The sequence below is a fragment of the Dermochelys coriacea genome, chromosome 21 (assembly GCF_009764565.3).
Source record: "Dermochelys coriacea isolate rDerCor1 chromosome 21, rDerCor1.pri.v4, whole genome shotgun sequence".
Classification (NCBI taxonomy): Eukaryota; Metazoa; Chordata; order Testudines; family Dermochelyidae; genus Dermochelys; species Dermochelys coriacea.
This window is the reverse complement of record NC_050088.1, coordinates 13,756,663-13,768,986: the sequence shown is the minus strand read 5'-3', so window position 1 is coordinate 13,768,986 and position 12,324 is coordinate 13,756,663. Positions and strand designations below refer to the sequence as shown.

The window sequence follows — 12,324 nt, the reverse complement described above, 5'->3', positions numbered from 1 at the left end:
ACTATGAACAAGTCACAAGGGGATTGGGGATAATCGCTGGGGCTGAGGCAAGGACGGTTGCTTTCCATTTGGTTTATCAATGGCTATCAACAACAGGGCTGTGACTCAACTTTCAATTTGTCAGGAACACTAAAGATAGAAATATCGTTAGCACCTCTGTTATCATTAGCAGATAGTTGTCAGAAAGATTCAGGTGCCAGGGGATGGCAGGGCAGGAAATAGGAGAGGTAATGCCTTTTACTAAGCTAAAAAATCCAAAGGGAATCTTTTGCATTGGTAGGTAAAAACACTGGCACTTCTGGGCAACCAGAAGGATGTAAAAAGAAAAGGAGTACTTGTGGCACCTTAGAGACTAACAAATTTATTTGAGCATAAGCTTTCGTGAGCTACAGCTCACTTCTCTGATGAAGTGAGCTGTAGCTCACGAAAGCTTATGCTCAAATAAATTTGTTAGTCTCTAAGGTGCCACAAGTACTCCTTTTCTTTTTGCAAATACAGACTAACACAGCTGCTACTCTGAAACCTGTCAGAAGGATGTAAGAATCTGATTCTCAGCACCATGAAGAGCAAGAATGCATTGCTATCTAAAGTCCCCCTGACTTCAGTATCTGAGCACTTCACAGTTTTTAGCATATGTACCCTCACGCAACCCTACAAGCAGGGCAGTGCTGTTTTACAGATGCACAGAGACTAAGTGACAGGCCCAAAGTCCCACAAGGAGTCCGTGCCAGAGAAGGGAATTGCACCAGAGTCTCCTGAGCCGCAGGCTAGCATCTTAACCACTGGGTCATCCTGCCTCTGCGCAGTAGCAGCAGAGATGTAACAGGTTTCTTGGCTGCAGCAAAACAACCATTATTATAAACAAGAGGAGAGAAGGTATTTTACTGCTACAGAAGAACAGGGAGAAGCCCCACCCTGGAAGAGTGCGTCCAGTTGGGGTACCTTGCCTTGCAGGAGGACAACTTCTGGAGGAAGACCAGAGAAGAGCTTAAAGGTTGGAAGGGTCTGGTAATTTTTATGACTGACTAAAGAGCCAAAGTTTCTACATTTTGGAGAAGACAAGGCCCCAGGTTGATCAGGACAGCTGGTTCATCTTGAAAGTCATGAACACAGCAGCCTACCTCCAAGGAGAAGATCTCAGAACTAAGCCACACCAGGGACTCCTTCACTGTTCAGCGAGTTCATCAAGTTCAGGTGACATTTGCAGACCGACCGCCAACTGGGAGGCGAGAATGGAAGAGCCCTTTCAAAGCAAGGAGTTCCCTGCCCCTGCCCCTGACCCCACCCCTCCAAAGCCATAAAGGCCAACTACACCTCCTCTCCAATGCTGATGACTCCTGGTGGGGCGAGACAAGTACCATTCATGCATGGTGGACGATGGGCCCAGCTCCCTGGAAAGGTCCAGGGTCGCTAGGATCAGCAGGGAAATGGGAGTTTTGTTCTCTGCACATCTTCATTCTGAACACAAAACCACCACATTAAAAGCCAGGCAATACCAGCAAGCGCCTGGAACCACCCTTTACAGCCCAGTCAAGGAGAGAGTATTGACAATAACTGTTTCTAAGCAGAAGGAACCTCCAGGACTTCTCCACAACCATTGTTTAATGCTGCAAGATCCTCTGAGACACGAGAAGGCAGCTAAGCAACAGCGAAGATTCTGTTTAACATCATAGATTCATTCAGGGGCTCACGCATCACATCCCCTAGCCATCCCCCTCTTCAAGTCTTCCTTCCCAACTTCAGCTGGTCCCCATTTCACTCATCCCCTGTGTTATCCCCAGAACCATACTACAGATCATAGCAGCACTTTGCCAACTATAACTGTTCACAGAGCACCAGTACGTGGGGAAATCCAGTCTACTGCCAGCTTTATACCCGTGTTTCCAGCCACACATCTTGAAGTCCAAAATGAGCTCAGCAGGAGAGGATCATGTGTGCTGCAAAGAATCCTTCAGCCCTGCGTCCCCTCCCTTCCGTCTGCAAAGCCTGGCTAGACATGAGAGTCTTTCACCTTGCAAAGCTAAGTGCGCCAACTGCATCTCAACAAGAGAGTGAGGGAAATGACAAGCACAGACGGAGAGGCAGGCATTCGATCCCCTTTTGACTACAAGGTGTGCAATGGCAGTAGGCCATCTATTATTCTCCCCTGGGTAGACAGTTGCCTTTGCAAGCCCTGGTCTACATAAGAAAATTAGGTCAGTGTTTGCCCAGGGCATAGTTAAGCCAACCTACATCCCCGTGTAGACAGTGCTAGGTTGACAGAAGAATTCTTCTATCGACCTAGCTACCAGCTCTTGGGGAGGTGGAGTACCTACAGCTATGCCACTGCAGAGTTTAAAGCGTAGACAAGCCTACGCCACGCCCCAGCTAACAAAATACCAAGATAAGCAAGTAAGCAGATACCAGAAGGCAGCAGCCATTTGACTGCATCATGTTAGGCTGCTCTGGGGCAGAGCCCTAACTGACACAGCAACGCCACCCTCAGGTGGGGGCAGGAAATGTTACTGACATGCACTGTGCACCCAGCCAAGAGAACTGCAAAGAACTGCACTACAGTCAAGTCAGTCCACAGGAAGGTGACCAAGCTGCCCCATCCAGGCAGCCTCACACACAACACGGCTCCAGCAGGTCTCCAGAGGAGGAGTACCAAAGGAAGGTGCTGAATTCAGCCTCTAAGCACCAGCGATCACCAATGCTATTCATTCCACAACAGGTAGAATGCCAGTGACCGCTCCGCACCAAGGCTCCCCTGATGGAACCGGGCCCATGGTAACAACTGTGGGAAGTTTCAGGGGAAAGAAATTCTAGCCACAACACAGCTCGAGAGAAAAGCAAGATCTGCCCATGTGACTCTCATACTTAACACATCCCCTTCCCCGAGGAGTAGGAGAACTGAAAGGAAGTGAAGGCAGCTCATTGGAGATGGTACCAAAAACGACTTCACAGCATCGCACGCGGGGGGGGGGGGTAGGGAGGAGGGGGAATCAAAATCCAGCAAGGCGACAAGATATTCAGCATCACTACAGCTACATCATCTCTTGCAAGGTATCTGACCAAAACCAGCAGCAGAGTGCGCAGGGGCTGGGAAGAGACGGTTGTGCAGGGCCTGAGAGGAGTGCAAAGAAATCTTTGGAAGATTCCTTGAGCACCTGCCTTTGTGTAAGCAGGAAGGGGCCCCAACTGCAGCAGCAAGGAGAAGAGAGGGTGCCTAAGGAGAGCACCAGCCGCACCCATCACCAGTGCTAGCGCAATTAGGACAGGGTGGGAAGAGGTGCATTGAGGCAGTTCTTGGAATGGTCCTGCCCCAAAGAAGGAGCATCGGGGCTGGAAGGGGGAAGTGATGCCCTGTGCTTCCTGCCCCGCCTTGCTGATGGATGTTGCCGTTCCCGTGCCGTCTGCTCCTCGAACGTAGTGCTCTTTAGCGGGCTCTTCCCTGACTGAAGACATGGGGAGGGCTAGCTACTCTCCCCACTTGAAGGTCTAGCACACCCAAGCATGGACCCTTTTCTGAAGCAAGCCACTTGCCTCTTAGAATCATAGAAGTTTAGGGTTGGAAGAGACCTCGGGAGGTCATCTAGTCCAACCCCCTGCTCAAAGCAGGACCAACCCCAACTAAAAATCATTCCAGCCAGGGCCTTGTCAAGTCAGGCCTTAAAAACCTCAAAGGATGGAGATTCCACCACCTCTGTAGCTAACCCATTCCAGTGCTTCACCACCCTCCTTGTGAAATAGTGTTTCCCAATACCCAACCTAGACCTCCCCCAATGCAACTTGAGACCATTGCTCCTTGTTCTGTCACCTGCCACCACTGGGAACAGCCGAGCTCCATCCTCTTCGGAATTCCCCTTCAAGTAGTTGAAGGCTGCTATCAAATCCCCCCTCATTCTTCTCTTCTGCAGATGGAACAAGCCCAGTTCCCTCAGCCTCTCCTCGTAAGTCATGTGCCCCAGCCCCCTAGTCATTTTTGTTGCCCTCGGCTGGACTCTCTCCAATTTGTCCACATCCCTTCTGTCGTGGGGGGGACCAAAACTGGACATAATACTTCAGGTGTGGTCTCACCAGTGCCGAATAGAGGGGAAGAATCACTTCCCTTGATCTGCTGGCAATGCTCCTATTAATACAGCCCAATATGCTGTTGGCCTTCTTGGGCACACTGCTGACTCATATCCAGCTTCTCATCCACTGTAATCCCCAGGTGCTTTCTCATGCCACCTCAATGCCCCACAACCAGGCTGCCTGAGCCCATCTCACTATTCTGCAGGAAGCTGGTCCTGCAGTGTGTGACGCCTTCTCCACCCTCCAGGGAATCCCTAACCCAGGCAGAGGTGGTGTGGAGTTGGACCAGCATTATGCTAACCCCCCCCCCCACACACACACACACAAGTTTCACCTCACTTAAAAACTACTTGCTTACAAAATCAGACATACAAATACAAAAGTGTAACAGCCACTGTTACTGAAAAATTGCATTCAAAAACCAGTTGGAGAACACTTCAATCTCTTTGGTCACTCGATTACAGACCTAAAAGTGGCAATTCCTCAACAAAAGAACTTCAAAAAGGAGAAACTGCTGAACTGGAATTAATTTGCAAACTGGATGCAATTAACTTAGGCTTGAATAAAGACTGGGAGTGGATGTGTCATTACACAAAGTAAAACTATTTCCCCATGTTTATTCCCTCCCGCCCACTGTTCCTCACACGTTCTTGTCAACTGCTGGGAATGGCCTGCCTTGATTATCACTACAAAAGGTTTCCCCCCCCCGCCCCCGCTCTCCTGCTGGCAATAGCTCACCTTACCTGATCACTCTCGTGACAGTCTGTATGGTGACACCCATTGTTTCATGTTCTCTGTGTACATAAAATCTCCCCACTGTATTTTCTACTGAATGCATCTGATGAAGTGAGCTGTAGCTCACAAAAGCTTATGCTCAAATAAATTTGTTAGTGTCTAAGGTGCCACAAGTCCTCCTTTTCTTTTTTTAGTTTGTACTGACTTCACTAGTGTGTTTATGTCGCCTGTTATAAAACTAGGCAAATCTCTAGATGAGTTGATGTACCCCCGGAAGACCTCTGTGTATCCCCCAGGGGCACGCATACCCCTGGCTGAGAACCACTGACCTGAACAGCTCAGGAAAAGCAAGTCGCTCCCTTTTAGATCTAAATCAGCAGGTGGCTTGAACCAGCCGCAGCCAAGAAAGCTCGGGTGCCTTTTCTGACTCTTCACAGGGGACAGAAGCAGCAGGAGGTACTAAACAGAGAGCTTTTACAGATGCCAAGCATCGGGCTATAGAAAAGATTGATGGATTACTTGGATTGTCAGCTCTTTGGAGCAGGGGCTGTATTTGATCTGTGCCTGTACAGCACTAGCACAACGGGGGCCTGGTCCATGCCTGGGGCTTCTTGGCATTATGGCAACAATAAGAAGAATGGTGAGTCAGACTAGGGCATGGTTTGGAAATTCAGGTACCTCCAGGGGAGCTCTAGCGATGCTCATTCCCCAGCAATATTACAAGCACTTTCCCTGATTTACGAAGGAAGAGCCCTGACAAGGGGATGCTGTTCCATGATGCAGAAAACTAACGAACGGGTAGAAATCTGTGTCTGTGCCCACACAGCAGATGGGATCTGACTAGCAACTTCCGGACAGGAAAAGCCACTGACTGCCAAGACTTGCCGATGGGGCACAGCGGGCTCAAAGCAGGAGCTAGGGCTCAATGCATCTGATGCCCAAGCCCGTCCCCCCTAGCCATGAAGAGGACTCCTCTTTAAGTGAGCATATCTCTCGGATGTGTTACGGGGTACAGAAATCCCATGGGTATAACAGGGACGTCAATGCCTCAGCAGATCAGATTTGTCCTGTCCCCATGTATTAGCCATGTCTTGAGTTATGCTTTGGGCTGGGGGAAGAAGTCTGGGCTTTGCTCACTTCCAGCCAGGAATGAAAGCAGAGCCCTCCCTCTGCACAACACCAGGCTGGCTGGCGGCAGTTCTGAACAAAGGTCGGCTTCTCTTACAGAGCTGCACAATGTGAGCCCCGCCAAGGCGATTGACCCTTTCCATCATGGGAAACTGGAGCACAGAATCCCAGCAGCAGCCTTGCCTCCTCCCCAACCACGCAGCAGAGGGTTTGCTATTTCAGGACATCAGACACAGGCAGTTAACTGCTCAGGGCACAAGATCACCTCCCCCAAAGAGAGCTGGGTGCACAGTTTGGCATTTCCTGACCTGAAATTGCACTCACCTGGGGGCAGCCAAGCGCTCCACCAATGCAGCAACCAAAGTCACCCACCGGCACTCGCTCGGGGGAGCCACTTCCCAACCAGCCACTGCAGGGGCACAGAGCATTACACAGCAGCACGTCGTGTAGCATCACGATCACAGTCAGCTAGTGGCTTCGGCAGCACCCGCAGATGAGAGCACGCATGAGCCAGCCCTGCTCATGCATCTTGCCACCACACCCATCAGCACATGCCCATCAGACGGCCCTGCGTTGGGCCGATGATAGGGGTCTGTCCAATTACCACGCTCAACTCAAAGTGCCCCCTTGCTGGAGCTGGTCTGCGCATGGCAAGGTTGATAACAGCACCGCCCAGCCTCCCAGGGCTCCTGTAATGATGTATCTGAGCACCTCACAATCTGCAATGTATTCCATGTCCCACATCACCATAAATACGATGGATTAGATAGCGAGAGAGGTGTGTGACGGGGGAGGAGGATGGACAAATAGAACTGGTCAACACACAACATTGCACTGAAATAACAAGTGTGAATGAAAACCCATTTCGCTATTTCTGTGTATAGCCTCACAGGCACTAGGTAAACCAACATTAGAGAGTACACACAAGGGTTTGCACCTGTTTGGCTCAAGCTACATTTTAAACCAGTTTTTGTTCTACCAGTGCAACTTCCGTGTTCAGACAAGGCCTACATTCTCTGTAGCTACTTTTATTCCATGAATACCCACACAACTTGCACCAAAATAACTACATCGGTTTTAACTCACACCATTAGTCATTTCAGCGCAAGCCTGGGCATGCAGCAGCCCCCAGACCATTTAAACCCTGATTCTGTTCACACATTTTAGCTCAAACACTTGAAGGAAAAGCTCTGCTGAGGATTCAACACGCTGCCCCTTCAATTAATGGCTCAGAGATTTCCCAGTCCATGTTTGCAAGTTATCTGAGGAGATGGCAGGGGAGAGAAGATCAGATATTCCCAAGTAGAAAACCCCTTCTTTTAGAAAGCAAGGTTTGAGGCTCTCACTGTTTGCTGAAGAATCTAATATTTCTTCTCTGGAGAAGATTAAACCAGAACTTTACCAGAGTAAATTGTGCTAGATGATGACAGTGGTGCCAGACATTTGTTCATAATTTTTTTTTTTTTTAAACACATCTCCTCCTTCCCCATCTCCAACAGCTGCAGTACCTGCATCAAATTCCCATGCACTAGACACCTGGGTTAGGTGGCCTTAAAACAGGATCACGGGCTCCAGGCTCGATCTCTGTTCCTCTCCTCCCAAAACTCCTCTCTCTGTGGCTGGACTCTGGCAAGGAAGCCAATCTCTTTTGCAATATGCCGTGGTGACATGAGCCGCCAGGGACCTCATGACCCACAGATCACCCCCGCTCACCCCAGGACTTAATCCTCTCTTCCTCAACTTCCCCCCACACAGCCATTGTGTACTCAGGCACATACACGCTCCTCCAGAGCACTGTACCAGCAAGGGGCCAGGAGGTTCACTGAAACCCAGGCTTCTGACAGACTGCAGAAGGACAAAGCCTGAGAACAGATACACCAAGCCAACCCTGTTCCCTCCTCCCCAGTAGACAGAGGCAAATATCCCAGCAAGGGACCAAGGGCAGACGCTTTCTCCAGACCCCTCCTGAGACAATCCTGTCTGATCTCTGTGGCAAAAAGGGATCAGCAGCCTGGTTCTTAGGAACAAGCAAAGCAAGACAAGTTCAGTCAACAAGAGCAGCAGCATCCACAGGAAACACACAGCTTAGCCTGTATCACACCAAGACCTGGCGGGAAACCACCACCAGTACAGGACCAGAGCAGCTCAGTCCAGGGGCTGCTCAATGAGATGAGGAGATGATATGGCCTCCTCTAACATCACAGGGAGGCACCCCACCAAGCAGGTAGAGCCATCTGAGCCCACATGCCTGCTAAGCGAGCGGTAAGAGGACCATCCCAAGAAGTTCACTGTCTTCCTTAGCAGAACAATAAGAGCTGCTGTCCAGTCTGGCACTGGAGTCTCTGACATTAGTCAGCTTGAGCAGCTCCAATAATACCCATGCAGATAACAAGATCTCACGTCAGTCATGAAAACCTTAAAGTTCTCTCATGTGGTCTTTGGTGCCACCTTAGACTCCATGTCCAGCCTAGGCAGACTCATCAGAGGCATAGTAACCTTGCTGCTATCATCTCCACCCCCTCAGCTTTCTCCCCTCTGGAGAGTGGGATTAGTGAAGACCGTCCCAGTTAGATGTCCTGGGCCCAGTAAGTTCCCAGGACACCATCCAACTGTGGAACCTGTGCCCTAATGAACTCTTAGCAAATTTCAGCCAACTACCATCCACACCTTAATAAACTAGCTCCAAACACTCTGAGAACAAACCAGTGCAGCCTCTGCCCCAGAATCCAATTCTTGGTGCAAACCATCTTGTCAGCTTCCTGCCTTGAACAGTCCCTTTAAAAGACCCATTATTGAGAAAGAGGTGGCACATCAGTGACACCTGGTCTCTACCAATCCTCTAGCTCCCACCCAATTTAGACTCAAAACCAGAATAAGGTACAGAGGCAGGTCAGATAGGAGACATCCTTGTAGACACAAAAGCTGAAAATCTCCCAGGATTGTTGGATATGTTGCTAACATTAGACACTGTTGACCGTGAAGCCCTGAGGGCTCACCTACAGGGATGAATGGAGTTATGGTAAGCTGGCTTCATTCACTCTTCTCAGATAAACCCCAAAGAGTTGAGAGGCACCCACAGCAAGCCCACCTGGTTCCTAGCCCTACTGTCACTATGAGACACTAAGGGCTTTGATGACGGATCACCTCTGACTACTATGGTACTCTTGCAGCTTCCTCAGAAGCATCTGGTGTGGGGTCACTGCTAGAGACGGGACTTTGAACAAGATGGACCTTGGGTCTGAGCTAGAATGGCAATGCCTCTGTTTCTAACGCAGATGATGCTGGCTCTCAGTTTCATTTCCATCAAATAGAAAAGACGTACTTATGGCACCTTAGAGACTAACAAATTTATTTGAGCATAAGCTTTCGTGAGCTACAGCTCACTTCACTGGAATGCATCCGATGAAGTGAGCTGTAGCTCACGAAAGCTTATGCTCTAATAAATTTGTTAGTCTCTAAGGTGCCACAAGTCCTCCTTTTCTTTTTGCGGATACAGACTAACACGGCTGCTACTCTGAAACATTTCCATCAAATGCGGACAATGCCCCAACGGAGATGCCCCAGTGCCTGAGGGGACATGGGTTAAAAGCACCCAAATCAAGTCTAAGGGACAGTGTCACTTGAAAAGTCACAATGCCGTCTGAAAGCAGTTCACCTCCATGGTTTCATGTTGTATTTAATACCACCTGGAAGAGGGTGGGGAATAATTTTTTCCCTTGTATTCTTGTGTTATCGTGTGCCTTCACCAGCACTGCATGTCCACTCAGTTTCACCCTACTGCCTGTGCAGCTAGCCTGGCTCTCTGTTTTTCTGTGTGAGCGTTTCACAAAGCAACATGGGAGAGAGCCCACTTGAACTCGGTACAGCAAAAGAGGGTGGAAAAAGCCTCCAAAACCGGCAGGAAAATTCAGGGCCAGATGGAGCAACCACACCGCTGCTCACTCACTGCAGAGAGGGGCTGTATTCCCCTGGGCTCTCGGCAGCAGGAAGGGGGCATGATGAGGACATGACAGGACATCCCAGTGCAGAAACCACTGGAGCAGTGTGACCCCCCCCCCAGAGACAGTGTACACCTCCCCGGTAAGAGGGAGCCCCCCGGCTCTGAGACCCCTCAGGACAATGTGTCATCCCACCCAACAGAAAGACACCCCCCCAGCAGTGTTCCCAGCTGACAGCACGGGCGGGGGTCCCGGGTTCAGAGATCCCTGGAGCCCTGAGCCCCCCGAGAGAAAGGGACCCCCAGGGCAGTCTGCCCCCTCCCCCGATAAGAGGGGGCCCAGGCTCAGAGCCCCCGGAGCAGTGCCCCCCGAAAGGGTCCCCCGGTGCAGCCTGCCCCCCGCCCCCGATAAGAGGGGGCCCCCGGCTCAGAGATCGCGGGGGTCGGGGAAGTGCCCCCCGAGAGAAGGGGTCCCCCGCTCGCGATCACTCACCGGCTCCAGGAGATGCGGCGGATGCAGGAGCCAGCTGAGCAGCTCCCCGCCCGCCGCCGCAGCGCCGGCTGGCCGAGCCCCGCCCCTCCGCCTCTAGCCACGCCCCCGCCTGACTCCACTCCACCCCGCCCTGCTCCTCTAAGCCCCGCCCCTGCCTTTCATCAAGGCATAGCCCCGCCCCTGCCCCACCCCCTCTGCCTTCTAGTTCCCATAGAGGCTTTCTATGCTAGCCCCCCTTCTTGAAAGCACAGGGCCCCAGCCAATGGGGGGCGGGGGTAGGTCTCTGGCTCCCTCCCAGCCTTCAAGCCTCAGCCAGAGGACTTGTCCCAAGTGCACCTCATGTCAGGGAAGAGCAGGCCCTGATCCACTCCTGTTAACAAGCCTTCTATGTCCCATGTGGCCATCCCCGTTGTGACCCTCCATTCCCCTATCTGGGGCGGGGGGGCGGGGTTATGGATTGTGGACCCAACCTGTTGGTGATTTTTTTAAATTCATATTTAAAAATTCATACAGTATCTCCTGATTTCTCAGCCCCGCACTTCCCCCGACCAGCTAGCAGGCTGCTGGGGCTGTGGGGATGGCAGCCCCATGGAGAGGGACAGGCAAAGTCCAGAGGAGGAGTGATCGCCTACTTCCCCTTTGCAAGGGCCAGTGTGGGGAGCCAGGAGCCCACCAGAAGTCTAAGTGGGAGCTTGAGTCTTGCCCCTTCCCAGAAGGGGAAGCAAAGACCCTATCTGTTCCCTTCCAAGGGAACAAAGCAGGAAGGCCAGAGGTGACCTATGGCCCACCCAGTCTCCACCACACCCAGGGCAGATGAGAGCCACTTAGGGGGCTGATGGGGAGGGTGTTTCCCCTCTCTGTACTGCACTCTTCATCTGCTAAAGGGAAGCCTGGCTGAAAGTGCAGCCCGCTGGGTCATTTCAACCCTCCTCCTCCTCCCAGTGCGTGTGGCATGACCCCAGGAAGGGGAGCACCGCCACCACCGCCACAATAGCATATTAGCGCTTTAGGGATGGAGGGTCAGGCCGTCAGTCACAGGTAAAATTCCAGTGTCTGGGCCTAGATTGATGGGTCTGGGCTGTGCCCTTCCCAAAGTATGACACCCCAGGCTGACATGCTGGCAGGCTCCTCTCCAAGTGTCTGTCAGGGTTGAAATGTAATTTGCAAACACCCAGACACGCCCTTTCCCCGCACATTCATATTCATCCACAATATGTTATATAAATATCCTAGTTCTAATGTGTCACGTTTTGCTGGGAGGCCACAAGGGATACTGAATCCCCAGGAACTATCTGTCTATCTTGGGTACTTAGCTGGCCTCCATTACTGTAATATCTGAGCACTTCACAAACTTCAATGCATTAAAGTGTGTATTAATGTGTGGCAAGGAAGTGCTGTTATTCCCACTGTTGGATGCATTATTGTAGCCGTGTTAGTCCCAGGATATTAAAAAGACAAGGTGGGTGAAGTAAAACCTTTTATTGGATCAACTTCTGATGGTGAGAGAGACAAGCTTTCAAGCTACACAGAGCTCTGTTTCAGAAAGAGCCTCTTGTCTCTCTCACCAACAGAAGCTGGTCCAATAAAAGGTATTACTTCATCCACCTTGTCTATTATTCCCATTGTACAGCTGGGAAACACAGAGAGGCTAAATTACTTACCCAAGGTCACACAGAAAGTCTGTGGCAGAGCAGGGAACTGAATTCAAGTCTTTCAAGTTCTAGATTAGTGCCCTAACCACTGGGCCATACTGCTTCTCTAAGCACGGCCCCTCCTTCCTTCCCCAGCTCTGCCAATAGCTCCTGTTGAGTCTCTCTCTTCTTTGGAGGTAACAACATACTAGACAATCACAAAAAAACCATCCTGAGAAACAGGGGCAGAAAGAGAAATCATATGGAACACAGTGGTTTATAGAGAAAGCATGGTCATTCTCCCGCCCCCCTCTTTTTTACCTTGTACATATCAGGATTGTTAA

At 50.9% G+C, this 12,324-nt stretch overlaps 1 protein-coding gene across 5 annotated transcripts in view; it reads right to left on the bottom strand.

Annotated features, from left to right (window-relative positions):
• Positions 1-10,460, bottom strand: part of PPFIA4 (PTPRF interacting protein alpha 4) — a 173,351-nt gene extending 162,891 nt beyond the window's left edge. For 3 of the 5 annotated variants that reach the window (XM_038380192.1, XM_043500427.1, XM_043500428.1), the window contains exon 1: positions 10,350-10,428. The gene's annotated coding sequence lies outside the window, so the exon portion shown is untranslated. Of the gene's footprint in view, positions 1-10,349 lie in introns of all 5 variants that reach the window. The other 2 variants (XM_038380190.1, XM_043500429.1) reach the window with 2 other exon arrangements.
• Between the last annotated feature and the right edge of the window lie 1,864 nt (positions 10,461-12,324).